The following is a 24,680-nucleotide window of genomic DNA, read 5'->3' on the forward strand; positions in this document are numbered from 1 at the left end:
AATTGGGATTCGGCTTTGTTTCAATGTCTTGACGGAGGTGTCCACAATTTCAACCGGTTCCTCCACAAAATGAAGTTTGTCATCAATAGTAAGTTCCTCGAGAGGGATGACGATATCGGGTTCGGCAAGACACTTTTTCAAGTTAGATACATGGAAGGTAGGATGAACGGAGTTCAATTGAGGCGGAAGATCTAAACGATAAGCAACGGTTCCAATACGCTCCAAGATTTCGAAAGGACCAATATACCGTAGATTTAGCTTCCCGTGTTTCCCAAAACGGATTACACCTTTCCAAGGTGCGACTTTTAACATTACTCGGTCACCGACTTGAAATTCGAGGTCGTTGCGTCGTTTGTCGGTATAACTCTTTTGACGACTCCGGGCCGTCCGAAGCCTATCTCGGATTTGTACGATCTTCTCGGTGGTTTCGTGAATGAGTTCGGGTCCGGTGATTTGCACGTCGCCTACCTCGGCCCAACAAAGAGGTGAACGACATTTTCGGCCATATAGCGCTTCAAAAGGTGCGGCTTTAATACTCGCATGATAACTATTGTTGTAAGAGAACTCGGCGAGAGGTAAGTGCTTGTCCCAAGCTTTTCCAAAATCAACCACGCAAGCTCGTAACATGTCCTCTAAGGTTTGAATTGTACGTTCACTTTGTCCATCGGTTTGAGGATGATATGTGGTGCTCATATCTAAACGCGTTCCCAACGCTTCTTGCAATGTACGCCAAAATCTAGAAACGAAACGGCCATCTCGGTCAGAGATAATCGATAAAGGTACACCGTGTCGGGCTACGATCTCCTTAATGTAAAGTTGTGCAAGTTTCTCCATTTTGTCCGTTTCTTTCATGGCAAGGAAGTGTGCGGATTTGGTGAGACGGTCAACAATAACCCAAATGGTATCATAACCGCCCGTCGTTTTTGGTAGCTTGGTGATAAAATCCATCGTTATCCTTTCCCACTTCTATTGCGGGATCTCGGGTTGTTGAAGTAGTCCGGACGGTCTTTAGTGTTCGGCTTTGACTTTGGAACATGTCAAACACTTGGAAACATAAGTAGCTACGTCCCTTTTGATGTTCGGCCACCAATATAGTTGTTTAAGGTCGTGGTACATCTTATTGGCACCGGGGTGAATCGAGTATCGTGACTTATGGGCTTCATCTAAAATAAGGCTTCGTAGGTCCCCATAACTAGGCACCCAAATCCTTCCGGCGTAATATCGGAGTCCGGTCTCCCTAATTTCGAATCGAGAGACGAGAATGTTCAAGAGCTCGTGTGAAAGGTTTTCATCCTTGAGAGCCTCATCTTGGGCTACCCGAATTTGGCTATTAAGGTTTGTGTGGATGGTGATGTTTAAGGCTCGGACACGAAGAGGCACCGCTCTTTCTTTTCGACTTAAGGCATCGGCTACTACGTTTGCCTTCCCGGGATGGTAACGAAGCTCGCAATCGTAATCGTTCAAAGTTTCAATCCACCTTCGTTGTCTCATGTTTAGTTGCTTTTGATCGAAGATGTGTTGAAGGCTTTTGTGATCGGTGAAGATAGTACTCTTGGTTCCATAAAGATAGTGTCTCCACATTTTAAGTGCAAAGACAACGGCTCCGAGTTCGAGATCATGAGTCGTGTAATTCCGTTCATGAATTTTTAGTTGTCGAGAGGCATAAGCAATGACTTTTTTCCGTTGCATCAATACACACCCAAAACCATATTTCGAGGCATCGCAATATACAACAAAATCATCATTGCCTTCGGGAAGTGACAAGATAGGAGCGGTGGTTAGCTTTGTCTTCAAGATTTGAAACGCGGATTCTTGCTCGGTCGCCCAAATGAATTTCTTTCCCTTGTGAGTTAATGCAGTTAGAGGACATGCAACCAAAGAGAAGTTTTCGATGAATCTACGATAGTACCCGGCGAGACCCAAGAATTGACGAATGTGAGTAGGAGTAGTAGGAGTCTCCCATTTACTAATGGCTTCGATTTTCGTGGGATCGACTTTAATACCTTGATCACTTACAACATGACCAAGAAATTGAACTTCCTTCAACCAAAATTCACACTTGGAGAATTTAGCATAAAGTCGTTCTTGTCTCAAGAGTTCAAGCACAAGTCGGAGATGTTGTTCGTGCTCTTCTTCATTTTTAGAATAGATCAATATGTCATCGATGAACACAATAACGAATTTATCGAGATACGGTTTGCACACGCGGTTCATAAGGTCCATGAACACCGCCGGTGCGTTAGTGAGACCAAATGGCATGACAAGGAATTCATAACTACCATAACAAGTCCGGAAAGCGGTTTTGGAGACAACTTCCCCCTTAACCCTCAATTGATGATAACCCGAGCGGAGATCGATTTTTGAATATACACAAGACCCTTGTAATTGATCAAAGAGGTCATCGATGCGAGGGAGAGGATATCGATTCTTAACCGTCAATTTGTTTAGTTCACGATAGTCAATGCACATTTGTAGGGATCCGTCTTTCTTTTTAACAAACAAAATCGGAGCGCCCCAAGGTGAATGGCTAGGTTGGATAAAACCACGATCAAGTAGTTCTTGGATTTGACTTTGCAATTCTTGCATTTCGGATGGAGCGAGTCTATATGGTGCACGTGCTACGGGTGTAGCTCCCGGAATAAGATCGATTTGGAATTCAACCGGTCGATGAGGTGGAAGACCCGGCAATTCATCGGGAAATACATCGGAATAGTCACTAACAATTGGCACATCATCGATGTGCTTCTCATCGGACTCGACTTTCTTAATGTGAGCAAGGATCGCAAAACAACCCTTACGGAGTAGTTTTCTAACTTTAATACACGAAACGAGGTTGAGTCAGGTGCAACTCTTATCGCCATAGACGATCAAAGGTTCACCATTCTCGATAGGGATTCGGATTGCGTTAAGATCACAAAGGATGTGAGATTTCATTTTGGCTAGCCAATTTATACCGATTATTACATCGAAGCTCCCTAGTTCCATGGGTATCAAGTCAATTTCAAACTCATTACCCAAAATGTTTAACGTACACCCCCGGTAATATGTGTCGGCACTCAATAGTTTTCCGTTGGCCACTTCAATGGTATAAGTGGTATCTAGTGGACGTGGTGGAGTATTAAAAGAATGAGTCAAAGTCTTGGATACAAAACTATTATCGGCACCCGAATCGAATAAACAAGTAACATAAGTGTTGTTGAGAAGAAACGTACCCGTGACCAATTCATTATCATCTCGGGCTTCCTCGGTGTTGATGTTGAAAGCTCGGCCGCGCGTATTGGTGTTATCTTTCCTTTTTGGGCATGCATTTCTATAATGGCCCGTTTGGCCACATTCGTAACAAGTGACCGTTTTTGGAGGATTGGGCCCCTTTCGAGCGATGGGGGCGGCGCTTGTGCAATTGTTGGCCTTATGACCAACTCCTTGGCACCGGTGGCAAATTAACTTGCCACATTCACCAAAGTGATGTTTGTTGCATTTGTTGCAAAGAGGTAGGTTCCCGGCATAACCCTTTTTGCCGTCGGAGGTGTAAGGCTTCTTGGAAAAGTTGTTGTTCCTTGATTGGGAGGGTTCCCACTTTCTTTTGTTGCCGCCCGATTTATCCTCGGCCTTAGGTGCCAGAACTACGATTTCGTCAACCGTTTCTATCAATTTGCGGGCCATGTTCAAAGCTTCTTGATGATTAGTGGGTTTGGATGACATTACTCCGTGTTTGATACTCTTTGGAAGGCCATCCATGTAAAGTTCAACCCTTAAAGCTTCGGGGTTCACAAGATTTGGGCACATCAAGGCTAGTTCGAAAAATCGTTGATTATAAGCCTTGAGATCGTTTCCGATCGCCTTTAAAGTTCTTAGCTCTTGTTCGAGCCTTCGGGTTTCTTCACGAGGGAAATATTCGACAATCAATTTTTCCCTCAAGTCGGCCCAAGAGAGGGCGTGAGCTTCATCGGTACCCACCGATTGTACATAAGTATTCCACCATGTAAGAGCGACACCGGCGAAGGTGTGAGTGGAGTATTTGACCTTGTCTTGGTCCCGACAACCGCTTATGCTAAAGACAGCTTCCGTTTGCTCAAACCATCGGGTGAGCACGACCGGTCCCCCGGTTCCATCAAAAGTGTGAGGTTTGCACCCCATGAAGGATTTATAGGAGCACCCTTCGTTTGAGTTACAGGCTCCATTGTTGTTGTTGTTGTGATTGTTGTTATTGTTATTGTTGTTGGAAGAGTGACCGGACATGGCCGCATCCACGGCGGTGGCTATCATTCGTTGTAGAGCTTGTTCGGGAGTTTCGGGAGGAGCGCGTCGACGAGCCATTGTTCCTTCAAGACACAAGAATATCGTTGGTTAGTATTCTCAATAATACCAACCGTGATATGGAATAAGGATAAAGATAAAATTTCCTTAACCCGCCTTAAATTCTTTATGTCATAATGTCGGAACGTCCATGTGAACCACCGTAATATAATCCCGGAAATTATATTACCCTGATTCACATGTGTATTTAACACTACTTCATAAAGTCAAGGTGGCATTTCAATCAAATTTAACAACGTGATATCAAGATCGAATAAGAGTTAGATATGATAGGAGAGTTCGAGTATAATGCACAAATAGTCAAGTAGTTCCTACTTCAGTCTATATGCCGGTTGTAGTCTAGATTCACTAATGTACCCTATGACTCGGGGTCGACACCAATGAACTCTAAATCCCTACAACCAACGCTCTGATACCATCTGTAGCGACCCGACCAAATCGTCATTGACGGCGCCGTCTACTTAGGTCCCGTTACGTGGTCATAAGTCTTTAAAACAACGTTTGACCAAAAGTATGTCGCATTTATTTCAAAAGTAAAGATGTTTCAAGGTTTACAAAGTAGTTCGACAACTAGTTACATAACAAAGTTTAAAGTACATTTGAAACATATGCGACACAATTTAAAAGTAGCCAAAAGACGCTCCACGTATGCATGTATACTCGATATCCAAGCAAAGCATCAAAAGTAATGAGCGGAAGCATGTATCACAAAACGTTCAAGGACCTGAGAAAAACATAGAATCTGTCAATGAAAACGTTGGTGAAATCATAGGTTTAAGTAAGTAAGTACAAATGAACCACAAGATTTGTAACATTGATACAATAGTAATACATTCCAAAAGTTTGTTTCACGAGCACCCAATTATCAATGCTTAACTTTCCTTCCATAGAACCCCATCACAATAGTGTTAGAACATACACTGTTTCACGAAAATATATTTCATTCGTAAACGGTAGCGAACCGTTTGAATGAGGGTTTGTCAAACCCATATGGATCCATACAACATAAGTTCTCGCTTACACCCGGCAAGTGTAACTAATGATAATCGAATTGAGGATTTTGTTCTAAACTCGTATGTAGAATGTTTGTTTTCCTGTACTTGTGTTCACTTAGTAAAAGAAATGTTTATGTTTTCTCATCCCAAATGTAAGTTCAAAAAGAGTAAAAGTGGGACTATGATCTCACCTTGAGTGCACGTATGAAAAGTACTTCACAAAGTAACGTGTGCGAAGGATAGTGCTAGTCTTGACCTAAACAAATAGGTCGTATCAATAACGGTAAACACGATAGGTCAAAGATGTTCAATTAGTCCTACGGCTCGTTACGACTCGATTATGTAGCATGTGAAATCAAATTGTCAAGTTTCATGCAAGATACAAGTATATAAACAAGTTAGGAAGGTTGCATAATTGATGTTATGCGAGGTGTATATAAAATAGCTTATATTTTACTAGGAAAAACTATTAAATACGATACAATTTTACACAAGATATTTATTTATTTATAGAATGGATATACTTAAACCTTGCTACAACACTTATAGGCAGTGTACCTAATCGTACAGTAGTGTAGTTTTTAGTAAGTCCGGTTCGTTCCACAGGGAATCTTTTTTTTTTTTTTTTAAACAAAGCTCAACGCTATATTAGTTTACTTTTATAAAAATACAAACATATATATAAGTAATATTATTATTATAAAAGGGGGTTTTTACCGTTTAATGACCGGTTTGTCGATTTTAAAACTTTAGTCGCCGTTAAAACCTAATGTAAAATATTAAATAAATAAAAGACTTAATTTAAAGCGTAAAGTAAATAACGATAATGAAATTGCAATAAAAGTGCGATAAAATAAAATTGCGATAATTAAAATGTACGATAATTAAAAGTGCGATTAAATAACAATAAATAAAAGTGCGATAATTAGAAGTGCAATTAAATATAAAATAAAGGAAATTAAATATGAAATAAAAGAATTATGCTTATTTAAACTTCCGTAATCATGATGTTTGACGTGTTGATTTTAGTTTTATGCCCATGGGTTAATTGTACTTTGTCCTGGATTATTTAATATGTCCGTCTGGTTTTTGTCCATAACAGTCCATCAGTCATAAATATAAAGTGCAAGTGTCCTCGTCAAATTATCCTTATACCCGAAGTTAAATATTCCAACTAATTGGGGATTCGAATTGTAACAAGGTTTTAATACTTTGTTTAATGAATACACCAGGTTATCGACTGCGTGTAAACCAAGGTTTTACTACTTTGTTAACAATTACACCAATTACCCTTGAATGTAATTTCACCCCTGTTTTAATGATTCCATAGACTATTAATCCATTCCCGTGTCCGGTTAAATGAACGATTATTCGTACATATAAATACCCCGCCCATCGTGTCCGATTGAGTGTATATGGTAATTTATAGGGACGCCCAATTGTAAATCTTTATATTAACATTAACAAACTTTCATTTAGTTAAACAAATATAAAGCCCATTAATAGCCCATAGTCTAATTTCCACAAGTGTCGTTCTTTTGTCCAAACCCTAATTATGGTACAAAGCCCAATTACCCAATTTTAGTAATTAGCCCAACATCATGATTACTTTGTTTTAAATAAGCATAATAATAACTTAGCTACGAGACATTAATATAAAAAGGTTGAACATAACTTACAATGATTAAAAATAGCGTAGCGTTACACGGACAGAATTTCGACTTACACCCTTACAACATTCGCTAACATACCCTTATTATTAGAATTATAATTAAAATTAAAATATAAATTATAAATATATATATATATATTTTACGATATAGATAGAGAGATGGATGGATATATTGTAATTTTTTCGATCAGAATTCGTTTGCTTTTATAGGGATTTTTGACTTTTGGGGCTCCGCGACTCGCGGTGAAATCCTCCTCAAACTCCGCGAGTCGCGGAGAATGAATTTACAGCTCAGTCCTTGGAGTCTTTCTCTGCCGACGGTTTTTTTATTTATAAATATAATATATATATAATTAATATAATTAATTATATATTATATTATATTTATATACATAGTTAACTTGTAATTTTTAGTCCGTTGCGTCGAGCGTTAAGAGTTGACTCTGGTCCCGGTTCCGGATTTTTGAACGTCCTTGCGTACAATTTAATATCTTGTACTTTGCGTTTTGAATCTTGTACTCTTGTAATTTCGAGACGTTTCTTATCAATAATTGGAACCTTTTTGATTGTCTTTTGTACTTTTGAGCTTTTTGGTCGTTTGCGTCTTCAATTCGTTGAATCTGTCTTTTGTCTTCACCTTTTATTATTTAAACGAATATCACTTGTAAATAGAACAATTGCAACTAAAAGCTTGTCTTTCTTGAGGAATAATGCTATGAAATATATGTTCGTTTTTAGCATTATCAAATATTCCCACACTTGAGCGTTGCTTGTCCTCAAGCAATATCGTTTTGAAATACTAGAATCACTTCTTTATTCTTCACACTTTGTACATCAGTGATTTTCTATACGGCGGTATAAACAATGGTAGTAACGATATGGTTTACAGTCCCACATGACTATAAAAATTTAGATCCATTAAGGAAATTGGATCTTTATGAAAACATTTGATCTTTTGAAAATTAAATCTAGTTTTTACCCTAGATAAGTTTTCCGGAACAACCCTTTACCGGTATTTGCAAAATATTTTTGTGGGTTTAGTGGGTTTCAGATTTGAAAAATTTAGCTCAAAACTTGCGGTTTTGTGTCACCCACTTGCTAACCTTGTATTTGGAAAGCAACACGTCCAGTTTACTTGTTCCGTATATTACCTTTCGGCAAACTACCGTCCGGTTGTAAAGGAAAGCGTTGAACAAGCAACTGTTAAGGCAATGTCCCCTGACATGCTTTTAATTATGGTCTATAACGTGTCGGACGCAATTACTATCCTTGGTAGGAGCAATAGTAAAGCTCACCCTTATAATTTTTCGGTCTGGCACAAGGTCCTGTCTTTGACCATGCTATGCAATCACCGTTCTTACGGTTGACACCCGATTTAGTTCAGGTGACCTAATGAATTCCAGGTGAATTCCTAGGATTTTACGTTCAATGGTAATGAACGCATTGAAAATAGGGTTTTCAGAAAACAAATCGATTTGTAATTTTGATCAAAATATTTTCTCGTTCAAGCTCGAGTTTAGATATCATTGAATTCCATGAGTTTGAATTCTCAATCTTTAAGGTCAATCTCTAGGATTGAGTAATATCAGTCTTAAAAGCTGATTTTTGATCTTTTAAGGAGATTATCTTTTCTGGGGATCTGATTCATTAGTCTTATCCAGCTAATTTGCATGGTGCCCCCCCATTGTACGAGATAAATCCTTCTCATGGTTAGGATAAATCTGACCACTTGGCGACCCTGTTTAATGCTGAGGTCCGTGGATTTCCTGCTGATTTTAGTGATAACTTTTCTAGATTTTTCGTCAACCTACAGCTGGTCTGGACGACAACTTCACGACCTAAATCAAGAAGCGCGTGTCTTTTTCGGAAGACTTTACTTCCTTTTAATGATGGAATTGATTCATCATGTAGATCCATCTCTTCTTTTCTTTCATCGGGTAAAAACAGTTTAGTTTAGTCCAAAGCAAAAGTATTTTCAGTTATTTGTTACAGATATATGTGGCATATGTTTAAGATAACTTGGTAAATTTTCCCACACTTGGCTTTTATTTTCCTTTTTATCGTCCTCTATTCCATTTTAAATGAATTTTAACATTTTGGTTTGTTTCTCAATTTATGTCCTTTCCGAGGTTACAATAATTTCGGTATTAAAACCTAGTTTTATCGTTCATAAATATGTATAAACATGATTTTGAGTTCATTTAATTGAAAATTTTGAAAATTTTTTACTAGAATTGGGTAGTCAGTATATAAGACTAGGGCTGTTCTTTTTTTATCAGAGAGCACTAGATTCTAATACAACTACTGCTTTACTAGTATTTTTAATGGTAACCAAGTGTATAAAGTAAAAAAATTTTAAAATCCGAAAGAATTTAACCCCTTCCCACACTTAAGATCTTGCAATGCCCTCATTTGCAAGAAATCAGTAACAATTTAAATTATTGAGGGTGATTTGTGTGAAAATGATTAAATTTTACCAAAGTTTCCAAATATATTGGCGTTTGTTTGCTGAATGATAAATGGTGCACGTCATTTGTTCATTCCGTCTTGTTGTTATTTCACATATATTTTGCATCTTGTCGTCAAAATTAGTTGCTTTTGCTGAACTTAATGCCAGTCTTTGAAAATGCGTTGTTTTACCCTGTTGTGTACATAAGATAAACTGCAAACATATATACATATTTTTGAAGTTTGATATATTACCCCACATTCAAAAATTATTAAAATCTAAGAATAAAAGTTAGATAATTATAAAAATGATTACAATATTAACAAAAGTATTAAACGTATCAATAATTACAAATTACAAAAAAAAAAAAAATAAAAAAAAAAATAATAAGTAAACTAAGGATGATATTGGTACCAATAGGGGTTCCAGGCATAACCATAGGTGCTATCGAATGCTTCGGCAGGGTCATACGTAGGATATGGTGGCTGCATCTCTATAGACCAAGGAGGGAAGATGGGTTTCGGTGTAGGAATATAGTTTCTACCTATATGTTGGCAATGAGCTATGATTTGGTTCTGATGAACTTGCCAATCTTCAAATGCTCTCTGTCTAGCATTTTCGTATTCCTGAGAAGCTATAAACCTATGCATTTCTTGCATCTCATTCCCCCCTCCTACATTACCTTGTTGCTGGTTTCTCTCCACCTGTGGATGTCTACCATGGTATCGTACTGCGGCGTTATTTCGCCTCTTCAAAACTTTCGCACCATGGTATACATTTAAACCTATAGTATCGCGGGGTTCCGGCTCTTCTAGTAATAATCCCCCCCGACTTATATCCACACCGAGATATTCACCAATCAAAGTAATAAAAATACCACCTCCTATTATGCTATGTGGTCGCATCCCCCGAACCATAGCTGATAAATAATAACCCACACAATATGGTATACTTACAGCGCTTTGTGGGTCTCGAATACACATATGGTAAAACAAATCTTGTTCATTTACCTTTTCTTTGTTTTTACCCCTTTATGTAATCGAATTACCTAAAAACCTATGTATCACTCTTAATTCGGCTCTATCTATATCCAAATAAGAGTAATTTCCCCCTTTGAAACAGTGATGGCTTGTCATTTGACTCCACACACCGTGTGTATCAAAATTTTCATCTATCTTTCTACCGTTTAGTATCAATCCTCTACAATCGGCAGACGCTAACTCCTCAGGCGTATATATACGTAAAGCCTGAGCCATGTCCAGTAAAGACATGTGGCGTATCGAACCGCCTAACAAAAATCTAATAAAAGAACGATCGGTTAAACTTGCTACCCGATCATTCAACTCTATACTACATAACAATTCTTCACACCATACTTTATATACAGGTCTACGTATGGTGAATAAACATACCCAGTCATTAAAAGAAGAATTACCATACCTCTGTACAAGTAATTCCCTAATTGGCCCGGCCAATTCTACAGCTTCTAAGGGTCCCCATTCTATGACCCTTGGTACCTCAACAACCTTAGAGTGAAGAGTATGCAAACCCCGTTGATATTTTGGATAATCTATCCAAAGTCTGTCAAATCTCAGGTTCGGGTGCAACTCTTCCAAGTGCATATCGGAAAAGGTCATGACTGGATGAGGTATATCCTGCTTGTAGTAGTTATCCACCTCCTGTTGTTCCAAATTCTCAGCAGGAGCATTGCGGGCTTGGGATGAAGATTCACCCCTTTCATTCTGCAAAACACATCAAACACAATTTTTGTGCATCCAAATATGCATTAGTGTCAGCAAAATCATCAATCAAAATAATTACAATGACATTATCAATTTATATCAAACTTAAGCTCATTTTCACATTTTTATCAAATCTACACTTTTTCAAATAAGCATATACGAAAATGTTCGCCAAGTTCATAATCATTCAACTCAAATAACATATCAAAATAATCATTACTAGCAATTAAACAAGTCTCAAATGGCATTATCTTTCAAAAATCAAGTTCATGAATTTTAGACTTGAAAAAGTCCACTTTAATTCTCAAAATCATGTTTAGGCTCAAAGTTTGGATCATTTAACTACCTAGACATGTTACACTACTTAATTTAGCAACAATTCATGACAAAAATCGGCCATAACCTGTTTATATCAAAAAGCCCCAAATTGCTCAAGAACACAAACCCTAGATTATTCAAAATTTGAAGTTTAAGGCTTCTAATCATGTTAAACAGCATCAATCTAGGTTATACAAGCATAATACATAAACAATTTAAGCCTAATTACACTAAAAAGCATCAAAATCAAATTGGAAAATAAATTGCTCAAGAACATCAAATTTCGAATTAAATGGTGTTTAGGTGTAGAAATTTACCGTTTTTCTTGAGTAATTCTTAGATAGCATCCTTCTCAACATGATTTTAGCAAAAAATTTGGTGATTAACGGTTAAAAATTGGGATTTTTGGGGGTGTTTTTCGGGTTTTTCGCGTGCAGTTTTCGCTGTGTTTTTATTGTTTTGGGGTTGGGACTGATCTGTTGTTCGGTTATATTTTTTTCTGATTTTTAGTCCCTCCGCGAGTCGCGGAGATTAACCCTCCAAACTCCGCGAGTCGCGGAGTTTGGTATTTTTTTATTTTTTTTTTATTTTTTTTATTATAATCATTAACTTATTAAAACAATTAAGTACTTAATTTTAAAATTTTGTTTCCTTTGTTATTTAGGACGAGGTCGTTTTGGATTGATGTCCTAGTCCGTCCCTCGACAAAATTTTAAAATTTGTCTTTTTGTAGCGATTGTTTTAAAAGTTAAGATTTTTGGGTTTTTTAATATTTTTGGCATACTTTAAATCAATAAGATTAAAAATAATGATAATAAAAGTTCTCGTCCCTCCCTCGGGTAAAGCAATTTCGGTTCAAAGACCTAGTCTTCAACTTACGACGAATTTTAAAAATCATATTTTTAACTTAATGAGATAGAGTAAATTTTTGTTTTTAAATTCACACAACTTATAAAATTCAAAATTATTATTAAAAATTCACACCAAACTTAAAATTTAAAAATGCATAAAATTAAAAATTTATATTTTAAAAATTAAAAATTCACACCAAACTTAATTTAAAAATTCATAAAGTCATATCAAACTTATATTAATTTTTCAAATATTTACAATTTTAAATATATTGTTTTTACAAAATTTACAATATTAATTTAAGATTTAAATATTAATTTTAAAAACATGGTAAAAATAAATTTAAAAATCTTTTTGTCTTTTTATCCCACTTTAATCAATCAAATATTATCAAAAATATGCGCCCCTCTTTTCGGTAAAGTAATTTCGGTTCCAAGACCTAATTTAACTCATGACGAATTTTTGAAATATTTTGGGTTGATTGATTAAAGATATTTATACCTTAAGAATAAACGTTAAATTTCGCAGTGATGTAATAAATTTTTGAATGATATCAATAATTTCGGTCGCCAAACCTAATTTTATTTAATACCAATTTAATACTTTTTAGCGAACAAATTAGCGTTTATTATCAAAAGGTTAAAAATAAAAATAAAAACTGTACAGACATACCTGTGGAATAGATTTCTTAGTTATATGATCTATCCCATTCATAAGATAGTCGGTTTAATTGATTTTCCATAGCTACATAAGCGTAACCTCGAGCATTCAGTGTCTTTTCTTCTAAACATATGAACGGTCCGTCTCTGCATAAAGTAACAAATTCGGTATTTGAATAGGTTTGATTATTTGAACATTTACCTCCATGTGACCATTTTCCGCATTTGTGACATCTTTCTAGGTTTCGTGCTCTTCTTTTCGCTGCGGATTTTGATTTTCCTTTACCAAATTGTAACTTATTATCTTCGCATCTGGATTCTTTTCTAACTCCGTCCATTCTTTCTCTGATTACTGATACTATTTCACTCGGTAGTATGTCATTATTACGTTTATTGATCAAAGCGTGTAGCATTAGACCATGGTTTAGTTCACAGGCAGTCTTCATTTTGTAAAAACCTAAAAAAAATAAAAATTCAGAATGGGGGGAGAAGACTAGTTCTTTAGGGTCTGCTAGGGAAAGACCATACGTGTTCCATTTTCGAGAACTACATGGAAACAGACAATCTAACTCTAACAGAAATACATATTATCCTTTAAAGACTTGATTCTCCCCACACTTAGTTAGCTGTGGTGTCGAAATTGTGATTAACTTCGTTGTCGACCTCCATCGGACCATGTATGTAATGTTTAACTCTGTGACCATTAACTTTAAATTCAATCCCATTTGAATTTATTAATTCTATCGTTCCGTATGGGAAAACTCTTTTGACTATGAATGGTCCAGACCATCTTGATTTCAATTTTCCAGGAAATAGCTTGAATCGTGAATTGAAAAGAAGAACTCTGTCTCCTTCTTTAAATTCTTTTGAACTTCTGATTCTTTTATCATGCCATTTCTTCGTTCTTTCTTTATAGATTAACGAATTATCGTATGCTTCATGTCTTAATTCTTCTAATTCATTTAGTTGACTTAATCGTAGACGTCCAGCTTCATGTAAATCAAGATTACATGTCTTCAAAGCCCAAAATGCTTTGTGTTCAATTTCTACTGGAAGATGACATGCTTTTCCATAAACAAGTCTAAAAGGTGTGGTTCTAATTGGAGTTTTGTAGGCTGTTCTAAAAGCCCAAAGTGCATCCTCCAATTTAATGGACCATTCCTTCGGATTTGATCCTACGGTTTTCTCTAGAATACGTTTTAAAGCTCGGTTGGTATTTTCAACTTGTCCACTTGTTTGTGGATGATATGCGGTGGAGATTTTATGAGTTACTCCATATCTTTTAAGAACTTTCTCAAGTTGATTATTACAGAAATGAGTACCCCGATCACTTATTAAAGCTTTTGGTGTTCCAAACCTTGCAAAAAGACGTTTTAAAAAGTTGACTACAACTCGTGCATCGTTAGTTGGGAGAGCTTGTGCTTTCGCCCATTTAGATACATAATCAATGGCTACGAGTATATATAGATTATTATTAGATTTTGGAAATGGACCCTTAAAGTCAATACCCCAAATGTCAAATACTTCACATACTTGGATGACATTTTGTGGCATTTCATCACGTTGACTTATTTTTCCGGCCCTTTGACATGCATCACAGGATTTGCAAAGAAGGTGTGCGTCTTTGTAAATTGTAGGCCAATAGAATCCAGCTTCATAAACTTTTCTTGCTGTTAGTTGAGGCCCATAATGCCCTCCTGTTGGTCCTGTGTGACAATGGTTTAAAATTTTACTAGCTTCATCTCCAAATACACATCGGCGTATTATTCCATCGGGACAACTTTTAAACAGATGTGGATCTTCCCAGAAATAGTGTTTTATATCACTGAAGAATTTCTTTCGTCTTTGGTACGATAATCCTTTTTCAAGGAATCCACAAACTAAGTAGTTTGCATAGTCTGCAAACCATGGGATTTCTTTATAATCTATCTTCAATAGATATTCATCAGGAAAGTTGTCTTGTATGGCTGATTCATTTAGAACTTCTAATTCGGGATTTTCAAGACGAGAAAGATGATCAGCGGCGAGATTTTCTGCTCCTCTTTTATCTCAGATTTCAATATCAAACTCTTGTAAGAGTAAGATCCAACGGATTAATCTTGGTTTAGCATCTTGTTTTGAAAATAGGTATCTAAGAGCAGAATGGTCGGTATAGACCACCGTTTTTGCTAGAACGAGATATGATCGAAATTTGTCAAAAGCAAAGACAATAGCAAGGAGTTCTTTTTCAGTAGTTGTATAGTTTGTTTGTGCTCCTTGTAACGTCTTACTAGCATAATATATAGGTTGAAATTGTTTTTCAATCCTTTGTCCTAAAACGGCTCCCATTGCAAAATCACTTGCATCGCACATTAGTTCAAATGGTAGATTCCAATTTGGTGTTATCATGATCGGCGCATTAGTGAGTTTATCTTTAAGAATATTAAAAGATTTGATACACTCATCTGAAAAGATGAATGGAGCATCCTTTTCTAGGAGTTTATTCATAGGAGTGGCAATTTTAGAAAAATCTTTTATGAAACGTCGGTAAAAACCGGCATGCCCTAGAAAACTCCTAACTCCTCTAACATTGGTGGGATGTGGAAGTTTAGCAATTACATCTACTTTAGCTCTATCCACTTCAATTCTTTCTTTTGAAATTTTATGTCCAAGAACGATGCCTTCTTTAACCATGAAATGGCATTTCTCCCAATTAAGAACTAGATTTGATTTTTCGCATCTAATTAGCATTCGTTCCAGATTAACTAGACATGATTTAAATGTATCACCGAAGACTGAAAAGTCATCCATGAAAACTTCCATGCATTCTTCTATCATGTCGTGAAAAATCGCCATCATGCACCTTTGAAAGGTTGCAGGAGCGTTACAAAGTCCAAATGGCATGCGTTTGTAAGCAAAAGTACCATAAGGGCACGTGAATGTGGTTTTCTCTTGGTCCTCGGGTGCTATTGGAATTTGAAAATATCTGGAAAATCCATCTAGAAAACAATAGTAACTATTTCCGGCTAATCTTTCCAACATTTGATCTATGAAAGGTAAGGGAAAGTGATCTTTTCTGGTGGCGTCATTTAATTTTCTATAATCAATACATACACGCCATCCTGTTATAGTCCTAGTAGGAATAAGCTCATTTTCTCATTTGTAATGACAGTCATGCCACCCTTCTTAGGCACGCATTGAACTGGGCTTACCCATGCACTATCAGAAATTGGATATATCAAACCTGCATCTAGCAGTTTAATAATCTCTTTCTTAACTACATCTTGCATATTAGGATTTAGTCTTCGTTGGCGTTGCACATACGTTTTATGACCTTCTTCCATAAGGATTTTATGTGTGCAATACGAAGGACTTATTCCTTTAATATCATGAATCTTCCATGCAATGGCTGGTTTATGAGCTTTCAACACAGAAATGAGTTGTGATTTCTCATTTTCAGTAAGAGAAGACGATATTATTACAGGTAATTCAGATTCACCATGTAAATAAGCGTATTCCAAATGGTTTGGAAGTGGCTTTAACTCTAATTTCGGAGGTTCTTCTATCGATGATTTATATCGATATCTGTCTTCTTCTTTTAGCATTTGAATTTCTTCTGTTGTTGGTTCATATCCATTAGCTATAAGTGTAGCTAACATTTCAGCTTCATCAATTGGTTCATTACCTTCTCCTAAAGAACATTCTCCTGTTCCTTGTAATTCTGGAAATTCTTCTAATAATTCTGCATGTGCATCTATAGTTTGAATATAATAACATGTATCATCTGCAGATTGTGGTTGTTGCATTGCTCTATCAACTGAAAAGGTAACACTCTCATCCTCTATACTTAGGGTCAGTTTCTTACCGAACACGTCTATCATTGCTTTAGCCGTGTTTAAGAATGGTCTTCCTAATATGAGAGGAACTTGAGAATCTTCTTCCATGTCCAAAACAACAAAATCTACTGGAAATACTAAAGTACCAACTTTAACTAGCATGTTCTCCATTATCCCTCTAGGATATTTTATTGATCTATCGGCTAGTTGTATGCTTATTCTGGTTGGTTTCAATTCTCCAAGGTCTAGTTTAGTGTATAGTGAATACGGCATTAGATTTATACTAGCACCTAAGTCTGCCAATGCTTCTATTGAACTAAGACTACCCAGAAAACATGGAATTGTGAAACTTCCTGGATCAGATAGTTTTTCTGGTATCTTATTCAACAGCACTGCTGAACAATTAGCATTCATAGTAACAGCCGAGAGTTCTTCCATTTTCTTTCTATTTGAGATTAGATCTTTCAAGAATTTAGCATATCTTGGCATTCCTGAAATCACATCAATGAAAGGAAGATTTACATTTATCTGTTTAAACATATCCAAGAATTTGGATTGCTCGGCTTCAAGTTTCTCTTTCTTCATTTTACTCGGGTAAGGAAGTGGTGGTTGGTATGGTTTAACATAAGGTTTATCCTTAACTTTGTTATCTTCATTAACTTTTTCAACTACCGGTTCTTTTTCCTTATCTTGATCAGGTTGTGGTTCTTGTGGAGTAGGAATAGTTTCATCAGAAGTTACAGGTATTTCAGGTGGTTTAAGTGTTGTACCACTTCTTGTGGTAATGGCTTTAGCTGTTTCATTCCGGGGGTTAGCATTTGTATCACTAGGTAGACTTCCCGGTTTTCTTTCACCTATTAACCTTGCTAGGTTACTCACTTCTTGTTCCAGATTTTGAATAGAAGCTTGTTGATTTCTAAATGCTTGAGCATTTTGTTCATTAGTTTGTTTTTGAGATGTGAAAAACTGCGTTTGAGTTTCAACTAGCTTTGTCATCATATCTTCTAAATTCGGCTTTTTATCATCGGTTTGTTGTGGTGGTTTGTTTTGAAAATTAGGTCTTTGCTGATTGTAATTGTTATTGGATACTTGTTGATTGCTAGGACCTTGTTGGTTGTTGTATGGAATATTTCGGTTATAATTCTGGTTTTGATTGTAAATCGGTCTTGGCGGTTGATAATTATTCTGATAATTGTTTCCAGGCCTTTGGTTTATGTATGAAATATTCTCTCTTTGTTCCATTGTTAATTCAATACTGAGACAATCTTTTGTCAAATGTGGTCCTCCACACTGCTCACAACTAATTCGTATTGAGTGAATATCTTTAGTCATCTTCTCCATTCGTCTCTCCACAGCATCTATCTTTGCGGAAATGGAATCTAAGTCATGGCTAGAATCGGCTCTAGCTGCTTTAGATGATCTAATGATATCTTTTTCTTGGTGCCACTCATGTGAGTGGGAAGCAATGTTATCAATAATTTTGTAAGCATCAGTTTCGGTTTTCTTCATAATAGAACCACCAGCTGCTATATCTATGTCTTTCCTTGTAGTGATGTCGCATCCTTGGTAGAATATTTGTACTATTTGACAGGTGTCTAAACCATGTTGCGGACATCCTCTTAACAACTTTCCATATCTTGTCCACGCCTCATATAGAGTTTCATTTGGCTTCTGTGTGAACGTAACAATTTCTGCTTGAAGTCTTACGGCTTTAGATGCAGGAAAGAATTGTTTAAGAAATTTGTCAACTAAAACGTCCCATGTATCAATCGCCCCTTCAGGTAACGATTCCAACCAATCTTTGGCTTCTCCCTTTAAAGTCCAGGGAAATAACATGAGATATATCTGTTCATCCTCCACTTCTCGGATTTTAAATAGTGTGCAGATCCTATTAAAGGTACGTAGATGTTCATTTGGATCTTCCTTCGGCGCACCACTAAATTGGCATTGATTAGTCAGCATGTGTAGAATTTGTCCTTTGATTTCATAATCTGGCGCATTAATGTCTGGATGAGTAATTGCGTGACCTTGGCCAGTGCGTTTAGCTCTCATTCGGTCTTCCATACTTAAAGGTTCCAGATTCTCCATAATTGAATTTGTTGAATCGGTATCACTAGATGATTCTGATTTAATGGTTCGTTCCTCAACAATCTCTGTTTGAATGATTGGTGGCTCCGGAGGAAAGTTTAGTGGTTCAGGATCTATGAACCGTTCCTGAATATTCTCCGGATTCTCAATTGTGATGTCGGGTTCAAAAAATGGATTATCGGAAATTTGAACTGAAGTACTTGGTCGACTGGATGACGATTCTAAAGAAAAATCAACGGCGGTTATATTTGCTAAATGTCTTGATCTAGTTACAGGTGGTGAACGTACAAAAGGTGGTGAACGTCTTGCTCGGTGCATTCACTGAATATCCTATTAGTTTTAAAAAGGAAAGAAAAATTATAATAAGTTATCCAATCAATAGACTTTTCTGATTTTGCCCACGTTTCGAATAGCCAAAAGATGCAGCAGAGGGGCAGGATTCGTTTGGTCTCAATATAATTGAGGACTGTTTGGCTCCAATAACCCGGTCCACGTACAAATCCAACTATTACTACGAACCAGAAAATTTTGATGTCTATTAATTTAACCACTTAAAATAAATTTTCGTAATTTTAAGAAATTTAGATAAGAAGTAGAAAAAATTCTAAGTCCTAAAAACTAGAATGGCGAGAAATAAGAGAGAAAAAGAGTTCGTCGCAAAAGGTAGAAAAAGAAAAAATGGTTGAAAAATAAAAGGTGACGAAAATAAAAATAAAAATAAAAGAAACTTATAAAACTTAAAAATACTTTACTAACCTAACCTTATTACTACAACTAACTTAAAATTATAATCGCAAATTGAAATTACTAATTGGAATGATAATTGGTACATAGTAAAAGGTGTCTAAAAATATTAAAGCTTACAGGAAAAACTAAATCTCAAATGGAGATAACTTAAAAAGAAACTAAAACTTAAAAAGGCGTCGCAAAATTCTAAAGCACCTAAATCTTAGTCTAAAGAAAAAACACTTAAGGAATTCTACGGCAAAGCCTAAAAATCTAGGAGTAAAAATAACTATAGCAAAAACTAAGTTTAAAATTAAATATGAGCAAAAAAATACAAATATTACGCTACAACGATTAAAAAGGGACAAAATATAAAAATATACAAAAAGTTGTAAAAAGTACAATTTTTATAAAAATATTATTTTTATATTATTTATTTTATTAAACTATTAATTTTACAATTTAATAAAACTAATTAAACTAAATAAAACAAATTAAATAAAAAGAAATTTTAAAATAAAACTTAATTATAATAATAATACATAATTAGGGTTTATATTAATAATAATTAATAATAATCCGTAATAAATGCTGAATTAGGGCTTCTGTCGGCGTGTCAGAAAGTCTCCGCGAGTCGCGGTAATTTAATAAGAAAACCCCGCGAGTCGCGGGGTTCAGAATTTCAGATCTGGAGCAGTTTGAAATTTTACGCTTTTTTTTTTTTTTTTTCTGTTTTCTGTTTTTTCTATAAATAAAAGATATTTAATAAAACTTATATTTTTATAAATTAAAATAAAAATAAAGAAACTTATAAAACTTAAATATTTAACAAAATCTAAAAAAATACTTATATTTTTGTTTTTCTTTTTATATTTTTGAATAATTAAAACGTATTTTTACAAAAACGAATTTTTAATAGAAGTAAGCTAAATTTTTTTTTTTTTATATTAGCGTTGCGCTTCCGGCGTTTAGAAAGTTCCCCGGCAGCGGCGCCAAAAATACTTGATGTTATGCGAGGTGTATATAAAATAGCTTATATTTTACTAGGAAAAACTATTAAATACGATACAATTTTACACAAGATATTTATTTATTTATAGAATGGATATACTTAAACCTTGCTACAACACTTATAGGCAGTGTACCTAATCGTACAGTAGTGTAGTTTTTAGTAAGTCCGGTTCGTTCCACAGGGAATCTTTTTTTTTTTTTTTAAACAAAGCTCAACGCTATATTAGTTTACTTTTATAAAAATACAAACATATATATAAGTAATATTATTATTATAAAAGGGGGTTTTTACCGTTTAATGACCGGTTTGTCGATTTTAAAACTTTAGTCGCAGTTAAAACCTAATGTAAAATATTAAATAAATAAAAGACTTAATTTAAAGCGTAAAGTAAATAACGATAATGAAATTGCAATAAAAGTGCGATAAAATAAAATTGCGATAATTAAAAAGTACGATAATTAAAAGTGCGATTAAATAACAATAAATAAAAGTGCGATAATTAGAAGTGCAATTAAATATAAAATAAAGGAAATTAAATATGAAATAAAAGAATTATGCTTATTTAAACTTCCGTAATCATGATGTTTGACGTGTTGATTTTAGTTTTATGCCCATGGGTTAATTGTCCTTTGTCCTGGATTATTTAATATGTCCGTCTGGTTTTTGTCCATAACAGTCCATCAGTCATAAATATAAAGTGCAAGTGTCCTCGTCAAATTATCCTTATACCCGAAGTTAAATATTCCAACTAATTGGGGATTCGAATTGTAACAAGGTTTTAATACTTTGTTTAATGAATACACCAGGTTATCGACTGCGTGTAAACCAAGGTTTTACTACTTTGTTAACAATTACACCAATTACCCTTGAATGTAATTTCACCCCTGTTTTAATGATTCCATAGACTATTAATCCATTCCCGTGTCCGGTTAAATGAACGATTATTCGTACATATAAATACCCCGCCCATCGTGTCCGATTGAGTGTATATGGTAATTTATAGGGACGCCCAATTGTAAATCTTTATATTAACATTAACAAACTTTCATTTAGTTAAACAAATATAAAGCCCATTAATAGCCCATAGTCTAATTTCCACAAGTGTCGTTCTTTTGTCCAAACCCTAATTATGGTACAAAGCCCAATTACCCAATTTTAGTAATTAGCCCAACATCATGATTACTTTGTTTTAAATAAGCATAATAATAACTTAGCTACGAGACATTAATATAAAAAGGTTGAACATAACTTACAATGATTAAAAATAGCGTAGCGTTACACGGACAGAATTTCGACTTACACCCTTACAACATTCGCTAACATACCCTTATTATTAGAATTATAATTAAAATTAAAATATAAATTATAAATATATATATATATTTTACGATATAGATAGAGAGATGGATGGATATATTGTAATTTTTTCGATCAGAATTCGTTTGCTTTTATAGGGATTTTTGACTTTTGGGGCTCCGCGACTCGCGATGAAATCCTCCTCAAACTCCGCGAGTCGCGGAGAATGAATTTACAGCTCAGTCCTTGGAGTCTTTCTCTGCCGACGGTTTTTTTATTTATAAATATAATATATATATAATTAATATAATTAATTATATATTATATTATATTTATATACATAGTTAACTTGTAATTTTTAGTCCGTTGCGTCGAGCGTTAAGAGTTGACTCTGGTCCCGATTCCGGATTTTTGAACGTCCTTGCGTACAATTTAATATCTTGTACTTTGCGTTTTGAATCTTGTACTCTTGTAATTTCGAGACGTTTCTTATCAATAATTGGAACCTTTTTGATTGTCTTTTGTACTTTTGAGCTTTTTGGTCGTTTGCGTCTTCAATTCGTTGAATCTGTCTTTTGTCTTCACCTTTTATTATTTAAACGAATATCACTTGTAAATAGAACAATTGCAACTAAAAGCTTGTCTTTCTTGAGGAATAATGCTATGAAATATATGTTCGTTTTTAGCATTATCAATAATCATTTGGTTAAGTTTGACAAAAAGTCAAACTTTGGTCGGTAAAAGTCAACGAAAAAGTCAACACGTTCGGGTCGGGTCCCGAACTATTTTTCTGAGGTTTTTAATCATGTATGAGCATGTTAGAACAAGTTACGTGTGAATCGGAGGTGCGTAGCATAGCAAACATTATTCAAAAATTGACAAAGTTGGACAGGCCACTTTGGCGCGCCGCGCGGGTATATGGCGCGCCGCGCCATTACCTTTACAGAGAAATCTGGCAGTTTTTAAGTTTTATGCACGAACCTAACTTCAAACAATCACCATTTATGACCCGCAAACAACCAAAACATGTATCTTATATCATCGGAAAGGTATTTTGACAAGGAAAACAACTAAACACATTTCAACAATCACATTTACTTTTACAACAACCAAAATCACATTCAAGGCTCCTCATTAAATGCATTCAAGTTCATAAATGAAATTTGATGATTCGGCAACCAATTTACATGAATGATATGCCGTTTCGAAGGTGATCAAGCATACAATACAACCTAACACTTACAAATAACATTTCATGTCATTCAAAGCATTAAATGTTCACATTAAATTCTATCAAACCCTAACCAACAACATCAAAATCACTAATCATGTTTATGAAGTTTTCTAAGACAACCTACACATCAAATTGAAGCTAGTGATACTAGGAACACATTTAATACATGCATTTATCACTTTTAACAACATTCAAATAACCAAATCACCAAATCAAACACACCAAAGTTCATATTCAAACTAGTTACTTCAAATAACGAAATCGAACATATAAATCATATATTCATGTTAGACTTGAGCCATAGACACTAATTAACAACTTTATAAGTTAAAAACATCAAGAACACAAAATCTAGTGATTTTAGAAAGTTACCCAAACTTGATGAAATCAGTATGGAATCGAAGAGGAATATGAGAGGATTCCGAATATGCAATTTGTTTAGATGGATGCTTGCTCGATTTGATTTGGATGATGAATCCTTGAAGTGGTGTTTGAGAGATTTGGTGAAAGTGTTAGAGAAAAAGGAAAAAGAAAAAAAGAATTAATGAATGGATGAGAGTGAAGGGTTGACTAGTTGACCTAGTCACCTCTTTGCTCTCTTGGCAACAATGGTCCCTCTAGTTCGGTTGCGGGTGCGTGAATTACCTAAACGAGATATTTTAAACGCGTATTAACGAGGGATGTCATAATCATATAACGGACTTTAAATAGTTAAACGGAAAAGTAAACGGAAAAAGGCGGGATGTTACACTACACATGGTGACTAATCAATGCCAATTTAGTGGTGCGCCAAAGGAAGATCCAAATGAACATCTTCGTACCTTTAATAGGATCTGCACACTATTTAAAATCCGAGAAGTAGAGGATGAACAGATATATCTCATGTTATTTCCCTGGACTTTAAAGGGAGAAGCCAAAGATTGGTTAGAATCGTTACCTGAAGGGGCTATTGATACATGGGACGTTTTAGTTGAAAAATTTCTTAAACAATTCTTTCCTGCATCTAAAGCCGTAAGACTTCAAGGAGAAATTGTTACGTTTACACAGAAACCGAATGAAACTCTATATGAGGCGTGGATAAGATTTGGAAAGTTATTAAGAGGATGTCCGCAACATGGTTTAGATACCTGTCAAATAGTACAAATATTCTACCAAGGATGCGACATCACTACAAGGAAAGACATAGATATAGCAGCTGGTGGTTCCATTATGAAGAAAATCGAAACTGATGCTTATAAAATTATTGATAACACTGCTTCCCACTCACATGAGTGGCACCAAGAAAAAGATATCGTTAGATCATCTAAAGCAGCTAGAGCCGATTCTAGCCATGACTTAGATTCCATTTCCGCAAAGATAGATGCTGTCGAGAGACGAATGGAAAAGATGACTAAAGATATACACTCAATACGAATTAGTTGTGAGCAGTGTGGAGGACCACATTTGACAAAAGATTGTCTCAGTATTGAATTAACAATGGAACAAAGAGAGAATGTTTCATATCT

Source organism: Rutidosis leptorrhynchoides, chromosome 9 (assembly GCF_046630445.1).
Source record: "Rutidosis leptorrhynchoides isolate AG116_Rl617_1_P2 chromosome 9, CSIRO_AGI_Rlap_v1, whole genome shotgun sequence".
NCBI classification, from domain to species: domain Eukaryota; kingdom Viridiplantae; phylum Streptophyta; class Magnoliopsida; order Asterales; family Asteraceae; genus Rutidosis; species Rutidosis leptorrhynchoides.